The sequence below is a fragment of the Nicotiana tomentosiformis genome, chromosome 6 (assembly GCF_000390325.3).
Source record: "Nicotiana tomentosiformis chromosome 6, ASM39032v3, whole genome shotgun sequence".
Taxonomy (NCBI): Eukaryota; Viridiplantae; Streptophyta; class Magnoliopsida; order Solanales; family Solanaceae; genus Nicotiana; species Nicotiana tomentosiformis.
The window spans coordinates 110,047,888-110,067,888 of NC_090817.1; positions in this window are offsets into that span (position 1 = coordinate 110,047,888).

Consider the following 20,001-nt stretch of genomic DNA (forward strand, 5'->3'; position numbering starts at 1 on the left):
ATTTCAAATAAAAAAATTATACAATAAAGAATACCCATTACATCAACAAAAAGAATCTAAACCTTTTGCATTAAGAAGAATATGACAATTCCTTCCATCTTCCATAAAAATTATTCTAATAGAGAACTCAATCTTGAGTTTGCCTCATGAATAATCGTAGACATACGCTCGTAACAAAATACTCACTAAAACGAAATGGCAAAGAGGCAGAGGTGAGAGAGAGAAAGAAAGAAAGAGTTATGTTTTAAAATGGGGCGGGTCAATAATCGGGCGGGTTACAGGTGTGTTTAATTTTAATTTGGTTTAGGATTTACGTTAGGCCAATGGGACGATGACACATGGATATTAATTATTTTTTTTTCAGAATTTTCTGTTAGTAGTAAGGGTTATGTTGAGCCAAAAAAAATAACTGTAGGGGCATTTTTATTCAAATAGGTGGACGGATGTCATTTTTGTACCAATTCTAATACTTCAGGGGAAGTTCTGGTCCTTTTCCGTTGTTACAAAAGTAAAATCTAAAGCTAAATTTCTGTCCAAAAAAAAAAATATTGAACTTCATTCAACTTTTTTTTCAAGGTCTGACATTATTCCAAAAATTAATTCACTCTATTTTTTTCCAAAGACTTCCATGGAAATTTCATTGACCTGCTGGTGATAATTTGGTTTTATAACTCTCTCCAAATTGACATATAAATTATGTTCATTCTTGTTATTCTTTTTAACAGAGAAAAAAGTGTGCAATTGGTAATTAAAATTTGGAAAAAATGCAAAATTAGCCGGTTGGTCGAAACTAATTGCAATTGTTAGCCAATATATATATATATATATATATATATATATATCCATAAAATATATATTTTATCAGCTATTATTTTTTGAAGTGACAAAAAATATATATTTCTCTTACATTTTTTACAGCTATTAGAGTCTATTGGAATTACTAGCTAAACCATTCTATAGTTATTTCTTTATCTTATTGCTTAGTTCTGAAAATTAATTCATTTCTTCCTGAATTTCTTGAGAGGGACCATATTTCTATCAAATGAAGAGTCAATAACATTGAGAAAGAAGCTTAAATGATTCTTGGATGGACAAGAGGACGAGTTTCGTGTTACACAAACTCAGAAAAATAGATAATGAAAGCTAACTGCTGCTATATTTATAGCAGAAGTCTCCTTTGTGCTTCACTTGTTTTTTTTTTTTTTTTTTTGGGTTTCCCACCCGGTTTCATGTATTCGTATTGGAGCCTGACTATATTCGGATTCGCGTCGCATAGGGCCCTATTCGGGGGAAAGCGCTCTCTATCAAGGACTTTTCCATATCCAAGGCTCGAACCCGAGACCACTAATTATGAAAAGAGCAGTCTCAGATTGTTGCACCATATTCTTTGGTGGTTGCTTCACTTGGTTTCTGTAAAGGGTGCATACTCACATGTCATGTTGCTATGACCAGAGCTGTCACGATCCAAAATCCATTCTAGGTCGTGATGGCGCCTAACGCCGCCGTCAGGCAAGCCAACGGTGATTGATCAATTTAATTACTCATTTTATAACTTTCGAAATCATAAATTTTAATAAAGAAGAAGATTTACACTTTTAAATCCATGGGAACGTACAAAAATTATAGTTTAAAAGAGAAATGAAAGGCGATGATATTATACTGAACTGTAAGCATCAACTAGTATATCCCAAAATCTGGTGTCACAAGTGCATGAACATTTACTAGGGAGTACAACAATAATTATACAACATCTGTATGGAATGTAAATAAGACTGAATAAAGTAAATAGTACGATGAAGACTCTGTGGGCTGCAATGCGTAGTTTGGAATATAGCTCACCATAAAGTTTCCTCAGCAGCTGCGCCTACGCGCCAAGATGACTACCAAATGAACCTGTCGGATCCTGCACATTTAGCGCAGAAGTGTAGCATGAGTACGTAAATCAACGCGTATCCAATAAGTATATAGCCTAACCCCGGAGAAGTAATGATGAGGGGTCGATATCAACACTTACTAGTGGTCTAATAAATCAATATGGTAAATTATGAATAGATAAGAAGCACAACAGTAGTAGTGAGGTAAGTCTGTAACTAACACAATCTCCAAAAAAAAATTGAAACGATATCAATTTCTCATCTCGTATTCTATCTCAACAGCTCAGAAAATATCTAGTGCCAATATCAAATAAATAAGAAATACCATATATAATGTAAGGCATCAGCGATATAACACACGATTACGCCGAAGTCGTACGACCAGATTTCAGAAAGAATATGATACTGCCGAGGTGATCGGCCCGATCCCATCATAACGTGTACACTGCTGAGGGTCGAGCGGCACGAACCATAGAAGCATCTACTATACTGCCGAGGCGAACAACCCACTACCATGCGAGTGTGGTACATAATCCTGCCGAGGCGTTCGGTCCGCTCCACAAGAAAGGAAAGGAATTATCGAATTACGAGACACGAGCTTACGGTACAATATATAAACACAAGGTGAGTATAATCTTTACCGTTTCTCAAATAACTTGTCAACAACTCAAGATAATAAAGCTCAGCCTAATATATATGTATATATATTTCTAAACCAAGTTCAATTATAATTTCAATTAACTAAGCCAGCATAATGAATTCAAATATTTCAAATATTACATGGTAAAGTCCTATGTCTATCCGAACATAAACATGTTTTAGCTACGTACGGACTCTCGTCACCTCGTGCATACGTAGCACCCACAACTAATAGCACATAATAATTACATCACATATGGGGTAGTTTTCCCCTCACAAGGTTAGACATGAGACTTACCTCGCTCTGAAGTTCTATAATCGGCTCCAATGTCTCTCTAACACCTCAACTCAAAGCCAAACGTCCTGAAACTAGTCAAACAACGTGTAAATCAATCAAAATATACTCCAATGCTTATAAGTAATCAATTTATAGCAATTCTCAACTCCGCTTGAAAAGTCAATAAAGTTAACCCTCGGCTCACATGTACGGATTTCAAAAATTATTGATATTAAATATTACCTATAACTCATATGGTCTATATCCAAAAAATTATTCAATTTCGTCCATGAATCGACCCTCAAATCAAGGATTTACCATTTCTCAATTTTGGGGCTCAAAATCCCAATTTCCACAATCCAAACACTGATAAAAATAATAACCAACGAAAATAATCATGGATAAACATCAAAATAAAAGTCAGATATTTACCCCCTTGTTGAGACGAGAACAACGCCGCAAACATCACCTCAAACGGAGCTCTAAAACTCAAGATAGACCCAAAATACTAAATTCTCGGTTTAAAAATGATTTTTCTTCATCGCCTTCGTGGGAGACCTTCGCGTTCGCTAAGAGTAATTTTTCGCGATGATTGGTCAACCCAGAAATCCTTCTTCGCATCCGCGGAGCCTCTATTGCGTTTGCGAAGAACAAAACTTTGCACCAGAAACCAACAATTTTGTCTGATACGGAAATAGGCATAACTCTTTCATACGATATCAGAATTCAACGATTCTTATTGCTATGACTCCGTAATTATGATACGGATCTATTGGTTAAATAAAATCACAAATCAAGGTTGTTTCATTAATATAGTGCCCTTTATGCCCAAAGAAACGACGTTGAAACATCAAATAAGAGCGCAACACAACCCAAACACCTCCGAAACACGCCCGAGGCCCCCGTCCAATTACACAAACCAGTCCCAAAACATAACACGAACCTTCTCGAGGCCTCAAATCACACCAAAAAATATCAAAACTATGAATCGACGATCGAAACTTTTCTTTAAACGTCCAAACATTCAAACTTCGATGAACGCATCCGATTCATTCTTAAACATTCCGGAATGACGCCAAACTTTACGCACAAGTCACAAATCACAATACAAACCTATTCCAAGGCCCGGAACCTCAAACGGATATCGATAACACCAAATTCTACTTCAAATCAAACTTAAAAAATTCTAAAACCTTTAAAATGCCAACTTTCCATATTAAGCGCCGAAATGCTTCCGGACCACTCGATACTCAACCCGAACATATGCCCAAGTCCGAAATCATCATACGAACCTATTGGAACCTTCAAATCCCGATTCTGAGATCGTTTATTCAAAAGTCAAATCTTAGTACATTCTTCCAACTTAAAGTTCCTAAATTAGAATTTTCCTTCCGAATCAACTTCGAACTTCCCAAAATCCAATTCCGACCACACATACAAGTCATAACACATGAAATGAAGCTACTCAAGGTCTCAAACTGCCGAACGATGCGCTAGAGCTCAAAATGACCGGTCGGATCGTTATATTCTTCTTCACTTAAAAATACGTGTGTCCTCAAACGTGCCAAGAACTGTTCCGGAGTTGTCCAAAATTACTGTTTAACACCTTGTGCACCTACTCGTGCCACCACAACCCAGTTGAGCACATTAGCTCAAGCCAGACTGAAGATCCTCCCTTTTATTTAGTCAATAAGCCTTCGAACCAAATCCCAACCTTTGAATTTCTCTACAAGATCTGATTCTAGCATTCGAACACCGTATCAATCACTACACACTGTACCAAAACACGATCATGCACCTATGCTGAAATCACACCATGCACCACATAAGTCGGTTGCCCATAATAACATCCTCTAACCACAATAGCTGGAATTTCACGAATCTGATGCCCGCAATACACCTCATAACGCATATGAGCCCTGTTCCGACTCTCGCAATACTGCCACGACAGAAGAGATGTGTAGAAACTCATAACTACCTGCCGAATCAACAAATCGTGGAGTCTCTCCTCCTGACAAGGACCATTATCTCATTCTGAACTGAATAATGATATTTTCTTTTTGATATACCTTATATAAATCTGATTCCATTGATTTTAGGTCCAATAATCTCGTTTAACCCAGTACAAGTTGCCCAGGTAATAAGCCATCTCAAACACTAACCAAGATCTCATATGATGCCATTAATGCGCCGACAAGCCACAACTTGAATATGATGCATAAGGAGGAACGAACTATGGAAAAGAACTACCCAGCCCGCGTAACAAATAAAACGGTCGAACAGATGCTATGAACCCTTCTTAGAGAATGAGAAACAAAATACACAAGAATAGATATAGGGAACAGTACTCAACATCTCACTGTTGCGGCGTGCAACCTGATCCATACATGATACCGTTGCGGTGTGCCACCCGATCCACACATAACAATAAATAAGGAAATATCCATCAAGCCATAATGCTTACACCTACGAAATACCAGAATATCGACCACACGCACGCCAAGTGCAAAAATACAACCATGGGGAGACGGATAGAGCCATATGCTACAAAACCCAAGCACGACTATGGTGCAATAAATGACCTGCATCTCGAGAGCCACCCTGCTCATATAATACCACAAGTTAAACGGGACCACAACACTTATGCAAATAATCAAGCCGTCTCTCAACCCAGATGGCACAATAGAGTATTACATGGAATAGCTGACGATATGAATAACATCCAATGCCCGAAGACTCCTCCATAAGCAACGCTATGTTGAATGAACACATCCGGCCTGATATATAGCACACATTCACATTAGACCCATCAACAGACCCCAAGCCGATTCTGATCATCCCATACTGGGCCAACAACCTTTCAAGGATCCACAATGGCCCCATTAATGACACACATGAGCAGCCGTCCCAATCCAGAACAAACTCCCACAGTTCACAACAAAAGGGATAGAGCGCCTCCCAGGCATAAACTCCCACATTAACGATAGTACCATAATCTCCATGCTTGGTTTCAATCTTTAACAATCAAGTGACTAACATGTCACACTTATACAGATTTCCTCGTGTGAAATGCTCCCACGACCTTCCGCACCAGGTAGCAAGGTCTGCACTTCCATACCACCAACAATGCTAATGCTATAAAGCAAATCGAGTATCCGCAAATCAGTACACAAAGCCTCTTACGCATGACACCGTTCTCGGGTGACACTAAAGAAAAATACTAGCTTACTCTGAACATCTGAATTCTTTCCTGCTCATCTGAGCTCATGACATTCTTGTCAACACCGAACCGCAACCTTGGTCCTCAACTTCAAATTCCCATACCGCTCACTATACCTATCATGTCGCTACATGAGAGTACAGGAATTTCATCATAACTTCTAAACCACCAATAGAATAAACACTTCATCGTCTATAACCCCTTTCACTCAACACATTTCAGAGGAACGATGGAAACACGCAACCGAATTTCTATAACCGCAGAAAATACAAACCTCAAGTTGTGGTATAAACCACCATAACTCTTTCGGGATCCATCTACATATAACGGGCTATTATTATCAAAAACCTCCAAATCAATCAAATTACGGTGGTTGTCAAGCCCGCATGTACCGCCACAATTCACATGATGTACAACATTAACATGCCGAAGGAACTGATCATTGCCTCAATCACGCTGATTCAAATCATTACCAACCGACCCAACTTCCTCCGATTTACTCTTGACCTGCCTTAGAAATTATAATAGCTCCATTCAAAAATATAATGAAACTCGATCAACATTCATCCCGAGTGACGTAAATCACGAGATCACATTATCTCAACACCCACTGCAAAAACTCGATCTTTAACCACACAACGGACCCAAAATCCTTAGACATCGCGCTTACATCCTTGAACATATTAGAACCACTGTTGTGACCCACCCACTCTGTCCTGGTCCCGAGTATAACCAAAATCCAATGCTCTGCTAGCACATGAACACCCTCTCAAAAAAGCAACCAGCCGAATTCGTTTCCTTGTACATCACATCCATAAGAAGCATAAACTTAGAGTCTTCCCAAAACTGCACATGAATCGATGAGGCGAAGTATATCACACATTCATCAAGTTCTTTGCTCGAATTACCCCTGATATTTTATTTTTCTTAGTCATAATAATCCACCAATGCACCGATAACCAAAAACCGCACAAGCAGACAACCACGCACTCGAATCGTAGACGGTGGGCTCCCCCACTTAGCTTTAAGCTACAATTACATAAATCTAGAACCCACAAAGTTTTCTCCTTCTTAATTACCATGATCTCGCACCTTTACACCTCCAAATTTCTCGAAATCTTTTGTTAAACGTTTCATGAACATTCTGAATCATCAACCACAATCATATATCCGACCTCTTACCGGGTAGCAAGTAGAATTCTTCATAGAAGCTTCATCAAACTCACGCGTCTACTGACCTACTCACAGGAGATAGCCCACATGTGGAATTTTCATACCGACATCTTCCAATGACGATGCACTGGGCACAACTACCAGTAAATCAGTAACCCTCCGAAGCTCATACTCGTCCGCCAGGTGTAAAAGTCGGTTCATTCCCCATAGTCATCAACTAAAATTCCGAAAATACATTCCAAACTCGAAGTCACGTCGCATCCCATAACGATAATCAAGCTTTTACATCCCTCTTCATTCCAAGCAAGCTCATTTCTGTCATATCAATACTTCCTCAGTGCAGTAGCCACCATCCCAAATGGTATTTATGGACTTGGTCATTGTCCACCATGATTCCCAAATCGCTCTAAACCTTTCTCAAGGCATGTGGCTATCCTACCATTGAATCCATATGCTACTCTGCCACTCCCACTTTGGTTAAACCATCTCCTTTAAGTAACTTCTCGACCTCTGTTTTTCATACTTGAGCTGCTCATAATTCAACCACCGCGAGACACATCCCACCATGCCCTTCCTCATCCTTTGCTACCCAAATGCTACCTCAAATCAAAATCCATCTCTGTAGCATTTGAACTAATAAATTTCTACCAACTCTAAGCCTCTTCGAAGATCATCTTTCTCGAGCCATCAACATTACAAACACCGATTCGATTCTGAAATCGCTACAAACCACCATTTCTCACAACCGCTTCTTAGGCACTATTTTACAACACCTTACGCCGAAGGCAAATCAAAGAAGACCATAACACCGACGAATCTTAATATGTTCAAACAAGAACGACGATACCACATCAAAAATAATAATTCCACCACGCTAAAAAATATCAAGTCTCGTTACTCCATCAACCAAAGCCTGAACATCCATAGTCCGATTGCCTTTCCTCCGCTGGAATTAAATGCCGAACCTCAAAACTATGCACTGGGAAATGCTTCTTTCGAGTCATTCACTGCCTCGACACATAAACAAGCACCCTACCATTACACCAACACTGTGCGATAATAACTCATGAATTACATAATTATCTGTGTATAACCTCGAAACCATAGGAAATACAGATACTGGGCCAAAACGACAAGACACTCTTCCATAATACGACGATAATAGCCTGCCCGAATATGCAGGGAGAAAAATCCTACACAATGTCTGTAGTACAACTACAACTCCTCGATGCCCAATTGATAACAAGCGCTCCACGTCGCATAAGATTGAGTAGGAAGGAAATAAAGGCATAATGGAATCAAATAGCATGAAAAAGATCAAGAAGAGAAGTGCTCCTAACAGCCCTGTAGTCTCTCGAAGCTAAGTACATACGTCTCTGTAACGATCCACAAGACTCTACTAGACTTGCTCATGACTCGTGAGACCCAAGTGAACCTAGAGCTCCGATACCAAGTTGTCACGACCCAAAATCCACTATAGGTCGTGATGGTGCCTAACGCCACCGTCAGGCAAGCCAACAGTGATTGATCAATTTAATTACTCATTTTATTACTTTTGAAATCATAAATTTTAATAAGGAAGGAAATTTATACTTCTAAATCCATGGGAACGTACAAAAATTATAGTTTATAAGAGAAATGAAAGGCGATGATAATATACCAAACCGTAAGCATCAACTAATATATGCCAAAACCCGGTGTCACAAGTGCATGATAATTTACTAGGGAGTAAAAAAATAATAATACAACATCTGTCTGGAATGTAAATAAGACTGAATAAAGTAAATGGTATGATGAAGACTCTGTGGGCTGCAATGCGTAGTTTGGAATACAGCTCACCATAAAGTTTCCTCAGTAGCTGCGCCTACATGCCAAGATGACTACCAAATGAACCTGTCGGATCCTGCACATTTAGTGCAGAAGTGTTGCATGAGTACGTAAATTAACGCGTACCCAATAAGTGTCTAGCCTAACCCCGGAGAAGTAGTGACGAGGGGTCGACATCGTCACTTACTAGTGGTCTAATAAATCAATATGGTAAATTATGAATAGATAAGAAGCACAACAGTAGTAGTGAGGTAAATCTACAACTAACACAATCTCCAAAACAAAATTGAAACGATATCAATTTCTCATCTCGTATTCAATCTCAACAGCTCAGAAAATACCTAGTGCAAATATCAAATAAATAAGAAATACCATATAAAATGCAAGGTATCAGTGAAAGGAAAAATATTCGGACTGCTAGCGATATAACGCACGATTATGCCGAAGTCGTACGGTCAGATTTCAGAAAGAATATGCTACTGCCGAGGCGATTGACCCGATCCCATCATAGCATGCACACTGTCGAGGGTCGAGCGGCACGAACCATAGATGCATCTATTATACTTCAAAGGCGAACGGCCCGCTCCTATAAGAGAGGCACTTAGTCCGCTCCACAAGAAAGGAAAGGAATTATCGAATTACGAGACACGAGCTTACGGTACAGTATATGAACACAAGGTGAGTATAACCTTTACCGTTTCTCAAATAACTTGCCAACAACTCAAGGTAATAAATCTTGGCATGATATATATTTATATATTTCTAAATCAAGTTCAATTAATTAAGCAAGCAGAATGAATTCAAATATTTCAAATATTACATGGTAAAATCCTAGGTCTACCCAGACATAAACATGCTTTAACTACGTACGGAGTCTCGTCACCTCGTGCATACGCAGCACCCATAACTAATAGCACATAATAATTAAATCACCTAAGGGGTAGTTTCCCCCTCACAAGGTTAGACAGGAGACTTACCTCGCTCCGAAGTTCCATAACTGGCTCCAACGCCTCTCTAACACCTCAACTAAAATCCAAACGTCCCAAAACTAGTCAAACAACGTGCAAATCAATCAAAATATACTCCAATGCTTATAATTAATTAATTTATAACAATTTCCAACTCTGCTCGAAAAGTCAATAAAGGTAACCTTCGGCCCACGTGCACAGATTCCGAATATTATTTAAAAAAAATATTACCCATAACTCATATGGTCTATATCCAGAAAATAATCCAATTTCGTCCATGAATCGACCCTCAAATCAAGGATTTACCATTTCTCAACTTTGGGGATCAAAATCCCAATTTCTACAATCCAAACACGGATAAAAATAATAACCAACGTAAATTATCATGGATAAACATCAAAATAAAGGTAATATATTTACCCCCTTGTTGAGACGAGAACAACACCGCAAAAATCACCTCAAACGGAGCTCTAGAACTCAAGATAGGCCTAAAATACTAAAATTCTATGTTTAAAACACTGTCTAGATGATTTTTCTTCATCGCGTTCGTGAAGAGCAATTTTTCGCGTTGACCGGTCAACCCAAAAATCCTTCTTTGCGTTTGCGGAACCTCTCTCTCATTCACGAAGAACAAAACTTTGCACCAGAAACCATCAATTATGTGTGACACAGAAATGAAAGTGAAGCTGCATCGGCCGGACTACCCAACTTATACACTCGTCACCACTGGTATGCCGCTCCCTTAAGCTAGAACGTAGTAAAACCAACCCCACTCATCTCCACATTACCCATAGTGTGGGAAATACGGTAGCACTCCCCTAGGAACCCATGCGCATCCTCTGAAGCCAAATCACTTAAAGTAAGAGGGTAATACTTCTTGAACCTCGTATTTACGATATCGGAATTCAACGATTCTTGTTGCTATGGCTCCGTATTTATGATATATATCTAATGGTTCAATCCAATCACAAATAAAAGGTTGTTTTCTCAATATAGTTCCCTTTATTCCCAAAGAAACGATGCCAAAATATCAAATAAGAGCGCGACACAACCCAAACACCTCTGAGGCCCCTAGGACCCCATCAAATTACACAAACCAGTTCCAAACATAACACGAACCTGCTCGAGGTCTCAAATCACACCAAACAACATCAAATATATGAATCGAAGATTGAAACCTTTCTTTAAACTTCCAAACATTCAAACTTCGACAAACGCGCCTAATTCATTCTTAAACATTCAGGAATGACGCCAAACTTTACGCACAAGTCACAAATCACGATACAAACCTATTCCAAGGTTCGGAACCTCAAATAGACATCGATAACACCAAAGTCCACTTCAATTCAAACTTAAGAAATTTTAAAACCTTTAAAAAGCCAACTTTCCATATTAAGCGCCAAAATGCTTCCGGACCACCCGATACTCAACCCGAACATACGTCCTAGTCCGAAATCATCATACGAACCTATTAGAACCTTCAAATCCCGATTCTGAGATCGTTTCATGACCCAAATTTCCCTCTGTAGGATGTTGTGATGGCACCTAGCCTCTAAGACTAGGTAAGCCTAACAATTATGCGGAATTACTGAATATACAGGTGAAACTCAACCTCAACATCGGAAATAAATAAGATTTGCGATTCAAAATAGTTACAACTCCCAAAACCCAGTAGAAATAAGTCACAAGCTCTAAAGAGATAATTTTAAGTATCTCTACACATCAGAGTCTAATGAAAATAAAGAAAGCAACATAGTAAATATAGAGGGGGTACTGCGAGGTCTGCAGACGCAGACAGATGTACCTTGAAGTCTCCACGTATGAGCTAGCTCACTGGTACCTGGTCTGGTAAGCGGTACATGGATCTGCACAAAAAGATATGCAGATGTGTAGTATGAGTACACCATAACGGTACCCAGTAACTGTCAAGCCTAACCTCGGTAGAGTAGTGACGAGGTCAGGTCAGGGGCCTACTGGAATAAAAAGGAAACAAGGCAGAAGATATAATAATATAATGAAATGACTGAGAATTTAACAATGAGAAATTACAGAAAGATAACAACACAGCAAATAGAGGTAAACAACAGGGGCACTCCCAAGGTACTGCCTCGTAGTCCCAAAAGTAAATACACAACAGGGGAGCTCCCGAGGTACCGCCTCGTAGTTCCAAAGGTAAATATGCAACATGGGCGCTCCCGAGGTACTGCCTCATAGTCCCAATGGTAAATACACAACAGGGCTGCTCCCGAGGTATTGCCTCGAGGTCCCAAAAGTAAATATGCAACAGGGGCGCTCCCGAGGTATCGCCTCGTAGCCTTAAAAGTAAATACACAACTCATAACCAATGAAACAACGAATTTACAAAAAGGAATCCTACAATTAAAGATTGAATACAAAATCAAGGAAGCAGGTAATTCAACTAAGCATGTTGCACAAATTGCAAGTAAGCGTTAATACATGTAGACATGTGACATTAGGCTAAACATGATGACTACACATGCTAGAGCAACTCAGTTAAGGAGTTAAAAGATAACTACTCAGCAAGAACCATATTTTTTAACATTTAACCTGATTACGCACTCGTCACCTCGCGTACACGGCCTTCACGTATTGCAAATACCATAACAGTACCAAAACCTAAGGGGAGTTTCCCCCATACAAGGTTAGACAAGTCGCTTACCTTAAACCAGGCTCAATCAATCAATAAGAATGCCGTTCCCTCAACTTTTTGACTTCGAACGACCCAAATCTAACCAAAAGCAATTACATACTATAAATCCAACTATAAGAAACTAATCTACATAATGAAATCATGACTTTAACAGGAAATTGGAAAATCACCCCAAAAGGTTGACCTGAGCCCATCTCTCATAATTGGGTAAAAGTCACAAAATCCGAACACCCGCTCAACCATGAGTCCATCCATATTAAAATTACACAAATCCGATATCGAAACCTCGATCAAAACCTCAAAATTCGGTCTAAGAACTTTACACCTTTTCCCCCAATTTCTCAACCCAAATCCTTAATTAATGAAGAAATTAATGATAGATTAGTGGAAATTAATCAAAAATGAGTCAAGAATCCTTACCCAAATGTTTTCTCTGAAAATCCTCCAAAGTTTCGCCTCAATCCGAGCTCTCAAAGTTCCAAAATGAAAATGAGAGAAAAACCCTCGATTTTGAAATTTAATTTGTTGCCCAGGTATTTCTTCTTCGCGAACGTGGAAATTGCCTCGCGTTTGCGAAGCGCAAAAAGTTGCTGGCCAAATTTCCCTCTTACGCGAATACGAGGGTCCACTCGCGAACGCGGTTCAAACAATCCACCAGCTTCGCGATCACGAAGCCCATTACGCGAACGGGTAGACCAAACACATGGGCCCATTCAAGCTACCTCTCCTCTTCACGAACGTGGATCCCTGTCCGCGATCGCAGTGCATAAGGACCTGCCCCTATGCAAGTGCGTGACCTAATTTGCGAACGTGAATTGTAAAATTCCAGCAAGGCTCAGACTACTCTACGCGAATGCGGGAGGATCATCGCAAACGCGTAGAAGGACACCAGAACTGGAAAAACCAACAACTTTAGAATTCCTTCCAAGTCCCGAAATGCGCCGAACAAGATCTGAATCACCCCCGAGGCCCCCAGGACCTCAACCAATAATACCAACTAGTCCTAAAACATCATACGAACTTATTCGAGCTTTTAAATTGCATCAAACAATGCTAAAAATATGAATTGCGCATCGATTCAAGCCTAATGAACTTAAAAACTTTCAACTTCTACATCCGATACCGAAACCTATCAAATCAAGTCCGATTGACCTCAAATTTTGCACACAAGTCATAATTAACATTAAGGACCTACTCCCACTTCCAGAATCAGAATCCGACCCCGATATCAAAAAGTTCGCTTCTGGTCAAACTTTTCAAGAATCATCCAATTTTTCAACTTTCGACAATTTACACCGAAATGACCTATGGACCTCTAAATCAACACCCGAACACGCTCCTAAGACCAAAATTACCATACGGAACTATTGGGATCGTCAAAACTCCATTCCAGAGTTGTCTTCATACAATGCTAACTACGGTTAACTCCTACAAATTAGACTTCTATTTTAGGGACTATGTATCCCATTTCACTCCGAAACTCTCCTGAATCCGACACCAAGCACCCCTGCAAGTCACAAAACCATAAAAATGAAATAGAGGAAACAATAAATAGGGGTTCGGGGCTAATACTCTCAAAACGACCGGCTGGGTCGTTACATCCTCCCTATTTAAAATAAACTTTCGTCCTCGAACGAGTATAGAGACATGCCTGAAGTGGTGAAAAGGCGAGGATAATGGCTGCGCATATCATGCTCGGTCTCCCAAGTCACCTCCTCCACTGGATGACCCCTCCACTAAACCTTCACTAAAGCGATGTTCTTCGACCTCAACTTTCGAACGTGTCTATCCAAAATTGCCATCGGCTCCTCGACATAAGATATATCCTTGTCCAAATAGACCGAGCTGAAGTCTAGCACATAAGACAGATCGCCGTGATACTTCCGGAGCATGAAAACATGGAACATTGGATGAACTGCAGAGAGACTAGGTGGTAGTGCAAGTCAATAAGCTACCTCTCCAACACTCTCAAGAATCTCAAAAGGCCCGATATACCTAGGGCTCAACTTGCCCTTCCTCCCGAACTTCATAACACCCTTCATGGGCAAAACCCGGAGCAAGACCCGCTCTCTAACCATGAATGCAACGTCACGAACCTTCCGATCTGCATAGCTCTTCTGTCTGAACTGGGCTGTATGAAGTCAATCCTGAATCAATCTAACCTTTTCCAAAGCATCCTGAACCAAATTTGTACCCAATAGCCTAGCCTCACCAGGCTCAAACCAACCCACTAGGGACCGACACTACCTACCATACAAAGCCTCATACGGTGCCATTTGAAGGATCGACTGATAACTGTTGTTGTAGGTAAACTCGGTAAGAGGCAAGAACTAATTCCAAGAATCCCTAAAATCCATCACACACGTATGGATCATATCCTCTAATATCTGAAAGGTGCGCTCGGACTGTCTGTCTGTATGAGGGTGAAATGTTATACTCAACTCCACTCGAGTACCCAACTCATGTTGTACAACTCTCCAGAACCACGATGTAAACTGCGTACCCCGGTCAGAGATGATAGATACATGCACGCCATGAAGCCTGACAATCTCGCGAATGTAAACCTGAGCCAGCTGCTCCGAAGAGTAAGTAGTAACCACAGGGATGAAATGAGGTAACTTGGTCAATCTATCCATAATCACCCAAACTGCATCGAACTTCCTCTGAGTCCGTGGGAGCCCAACTATATGAATGCACTTCCACTATAAGATTTGTTTTCTATTTCTAATTTTACTCTATTGATTGCAAAATATAGGAAGAAGACTAGAGAAAATTATTTTTACGATTTTTTCAAATGGATAAAAAGTCTAGGGTTGTGACCATGACCTAGGGGTTTGCCTAATGGGATAAAGACTTTAATGCTTGTTTCGTTGATTAGGGTGTATTATAGCTATCAACTCTAATTTACCCACTCAGTACCTCTCGGCCTGAGAGTGATTTTGCCCAATTTGGCTTTCTCAAGACCAAATGAGTATCACCCAAAACAGTTGATAAGAGCTCAAGTCGGGTTATTACTATCTCTAGGTTGAACCCTTTAATTAGGTGAATCAATCTCTCAATTGACCCAATTCCTTGTTAGCCAATTTTTCCTAGACTAAATCTCTCTTTCTCAAGTAGAGCCTAAGTGAAATAGGCATGAACTAATGTTTGCAACCATTAATTCCACAATTAAAGCATGAACTAAGCTAAATAACAAAAATCCAATCATAAACAAGCACTAAATTAGATACCCATAAGTGGGGGTGTACATGGACCGGGTAGGTTTGGATTTTATCAAAACCAAACCAAACCATTGTATCGGTTTGGACTGGTTCGATTTTGTCGGACTTTTCGGGTTTTTTCAGATTTTTTTGTTACATGAATATCATTTCAATCTTACTTTCTTAAAGTTATTGATAAAGTCCTTATGTTTGCTAAAAATTAAATTTAAAAAGTTAACAAACATGATATTAAAGTATTCTTATGGAATAATTTTTTTAGTAACACATTATAGTTTATTTTCTTAGTCGTCTAACAATAATTTTTAGTTGATGTACACTTTCAAGGTTAATCAAATTTAATAATTAAACATAAAAACCAATATGACACCTAAATAATGATATGATCTATGTAATTTTAGATTATCGAAATACCACTTCAAATTCAAAAAAGATATAAGAAATCTAGACATATGAATATGAAAGAACAAAGAGATGATTGACTCATTTTAATAATACTTAATAAGAAAGTGATACAATCTATTTATTTAAAGTAAATAAAAATGAATGCACTTTATAGTTCTGTTAAATATTACATCCCATGAGAGGATCTCAAATATTTCTAGACATCTTTTAAACAACATTCTATATAAAGTATTAAAAGTATATATAAAAATTATATATTTATATGTCGCTTTGGTTCGGGTTTTTTTACTCAATACCAAACCTAATCAAACCAAACCTAGTCGGGTTTTTTAATCGGGTTGGTTTTACTTTTCGGTTTGGTGCGATTTTTCGATTTGGTTTGAACACCCCTACCCATAAGGTTTACACACTAGGGTTGGGTCACAACCCTAGTTTAAATCTATCTACTCATAATTGGGTTTGAAGAAAATAAATAAAAAAGACTAATTAAACTCATAATGAAAGTTTAAAATAATTAAATCTATTGTAAATACATCAAAATAAAGTAAAGCTTCCTAAAATGGTAAAGAAAAATGGCTACAGTAATTTCAGAGGTTCAATCTTGACCTAATTTTGGGAAACTCGTCTATTTATACAAGGCTAAAAATTTTGGACAAAAATGCCCCTCGGGAGGTTCTGCGGCCGCACAATTCCATGTGCGGTCTGCAGATTTCTTCATCTAGCAGGAGCTGGAGTTCTGCGTCCGCACAATTCTGAACTGCGGCCGTGAGGCAACTTTTCTGCGGTTCGCAGATTTAGAACTGCGGCCGCAAGGAACTCTTATGCGGTTTGCAATATTAGGATTGCGGCCACAAGGCAATCTTCTACGGCCGCAAAAATCTTGTGTGGTCCGTAATTCACTGAGGCTCTAGACTTGGTAATTTTGCATTCTCTCTGATCTTGACCCTTAGACCATCTTTTGCGGCCGCACAATTCATGTACGATCCGCATTTGCACAAATGCATGCAGATTTTTCCTTCTTTGTTTGTTGTCGTAGATGGAATTCTGCGGTCCGCACTTTTTTTTGCGGCCGCAAAATTCCTTCCGCGGATCGTACATTGTGTGCTTCTGTGCCCTTTATTGCCTTGTGCTTAGACAACTCATTTTTTAGCCGGATTTTATCTCGGGAGCCCAACTTCCAGCATTCCTGCAATTTTGCACAATTTCATTAGTTTCGGGAACACAATTTAATGCTTTTAGACTAAAACAAAAGCTAAAAGGCGCTAATAAGTAGTCAAAATCCCCACTTATTAACTCCCCCAAACTTAAGTCTTTGCTTGTCCTCAAGCAAATATATTAGTTCCAACCTCCAAAAGTTAAGGGTCATTTCAGCGAGTCGAAGGTGAGTCTTCCACACATCAGTTGGGACTAACAATTACCCACACTACCTATGTATTATCAACAAGGACTCTTACTCTATCATGTAGGTAATGGTGGATTCCAAGCTCTTCCTCTTCTACTTTTCGGTTGCGTGGCTCACTTAAGAATTTTAGCACTCAATCCAAAGATTTATGAAAGGTTCACTCATCTCTCTCAAGAGAATGTCGCAAGTACGACTTCAAGTACCATAGGCTTGTCCCTCATGTAGATCGCCACTAATGTAAGCTCACTCGGCTTGAAATCAAATAGGACTTCTTTCGGGATGTAATGAAGGATTTTGGATTAGGGTTGGATACAATATGTGTAAGTGGTTACACCTTTCCTTAAGCACTCCATTTTTCATTTCTCGGCTCACACTGTGCCAATTCCTTGAGGCACTTTCTTTTCCTTGGAGAACTAGAGAGACTTAACATCACTCTTTCTTGATCATTACATTCATTTTCTCTCTCTTTGATTTCTTCATGTTTGGTATCATTACCTCTCTTTGTATCCCTTCAACTCTTACACTTATTCACTATTTTGTATTTTTCTCTTTGCTATTTTCTTTTCTTGCCTTTGCTTCCCATCATTTCTTTTCTCTGCCTTGATACCCTTTTCAAGGTCCTCGTCTCTCCCCCAAACTTATATTTTTAGCTAATTGTTTCACAAGAGTGTTATGGAAAGCTCGGGTGCCAAGAGAGGGTCATGATCAAATGGGTAAAGGCTTGTAACATGGTTGTCAAATGAGAAAAGCTCGAGGCTCACCGGGGTTGACTAGGGATCACAACATTGGTAGGCAATAAAAAAAAACTCAAACGGGCCAAGAAAACCTACAATCACTTCTCAAGCCAAGCAAAACTTAGGATTTCGCCTTAAAACATATTCAGGGCAAGTTCTAGACCTTTCACATGGGTATTTGGACTAGCAACAAAGCATCTCACCTCTCACGCAACTGAATTGTTAATGAGGTTAGAGTCGAGGGCCCACAATGACCATATTTAAGTTTAAAATCACTATGGTTCAATTAAATGACTCGATGGTCGCCAAAGTAAACTCAAGAGTCACAAAGTCACTAATTAGAGCTATTTCTTTCAAAAACTTTGTTTTAAACCATAAGCACGTAGTTAAGTGTGTTGGTACCAATTGAAGCACGTTTGACTCTTTGAGCATTACTCAATTAGGTCTTTTTATTCCTTACTACTATTATTATTACCTAAACACCAAAAACAGATTCATTCCCTTAAGAAGGTTGTCACGCCATCTACCGTTAGGATGAGTCACCCGGTTCACACAACAACTACCTTTGGAAAGAACCATGGAATTAAGAAAACCAAAGGCTTATTATCTACTAAAACATAAAAAGAAGCTACTAAAACAAACAAAGAAGCTACTAATTCAAACTACGAACTAATAATGCATAAAAATAAAAAAGCAAATTAAACAAAAACTACTGAATATACATAATGAGAGAAAAAAAGAGAATATATACAGAATGAGAAACATAGAGAAAATAATATCAAGTTATTACAGGCCAATTGTCTCGGAATGTACCAAATAAGATCAAATAAACTCCCCCCCCCCCGAATAAATATAAGCATTGTCCCCAATGCTTAACAAAATAAGAGTAAAAGAGGAAAAATAGTGAAGAAAACTTTCTATGGCTCCTTGGACATCTCTGTGTCCACAACAATGTCACCGCCCTCAGTCTCATCCAACTAGATCTCATCATCCTTAACTCTGGGAGTGATTGGGTTGGTGAACATCCGATGCACTGCCTCGATAGTGTCGGCAGCAGAGTCTGACTCCTCAGACTGGCTAGCTGGTGCCACCGGTACTGATGGTGCTGCAGGATCTGGGCCTCAAGGGTGTGGGTTAATCAACATGTCGAAAGGGATATCTCCTATTGCAGCAAGCTTTGTAACCTGTCTCCGGAGCTTGTCCACTAACTTTTTGGAGGCCTAGGACTTTCTCATCTTCTTTAATTCTTTTCCCAGCTCTTCGATCACTAGCCCATGTTGTACCAAGGTAGCCATGATGGTGTTGTGATTCACCAAGAGCTTCTTCAATGTCTCTTCAACTGACAGGGGAATCTGAGGTGCCTGAACAGAAGACTGTACTGCAATAGTACTGGATAAGTCAGACAGCTTTACAGTGGCTGTTTGCATCCAGTTGTTGAGGCTCGCCAATGTCTGGGAGACTGGCAACCCAGAAAGTGGGGCAGTAGGCATGGGCAGCAGCTTCAAAGCCGAGGTGGAACCTGTGACAGGAACTGCAGTAGGAACTAAAGATGATGGTGGAGGCTTGGATGCGGTACTAAAGGAAGGCTCAGCC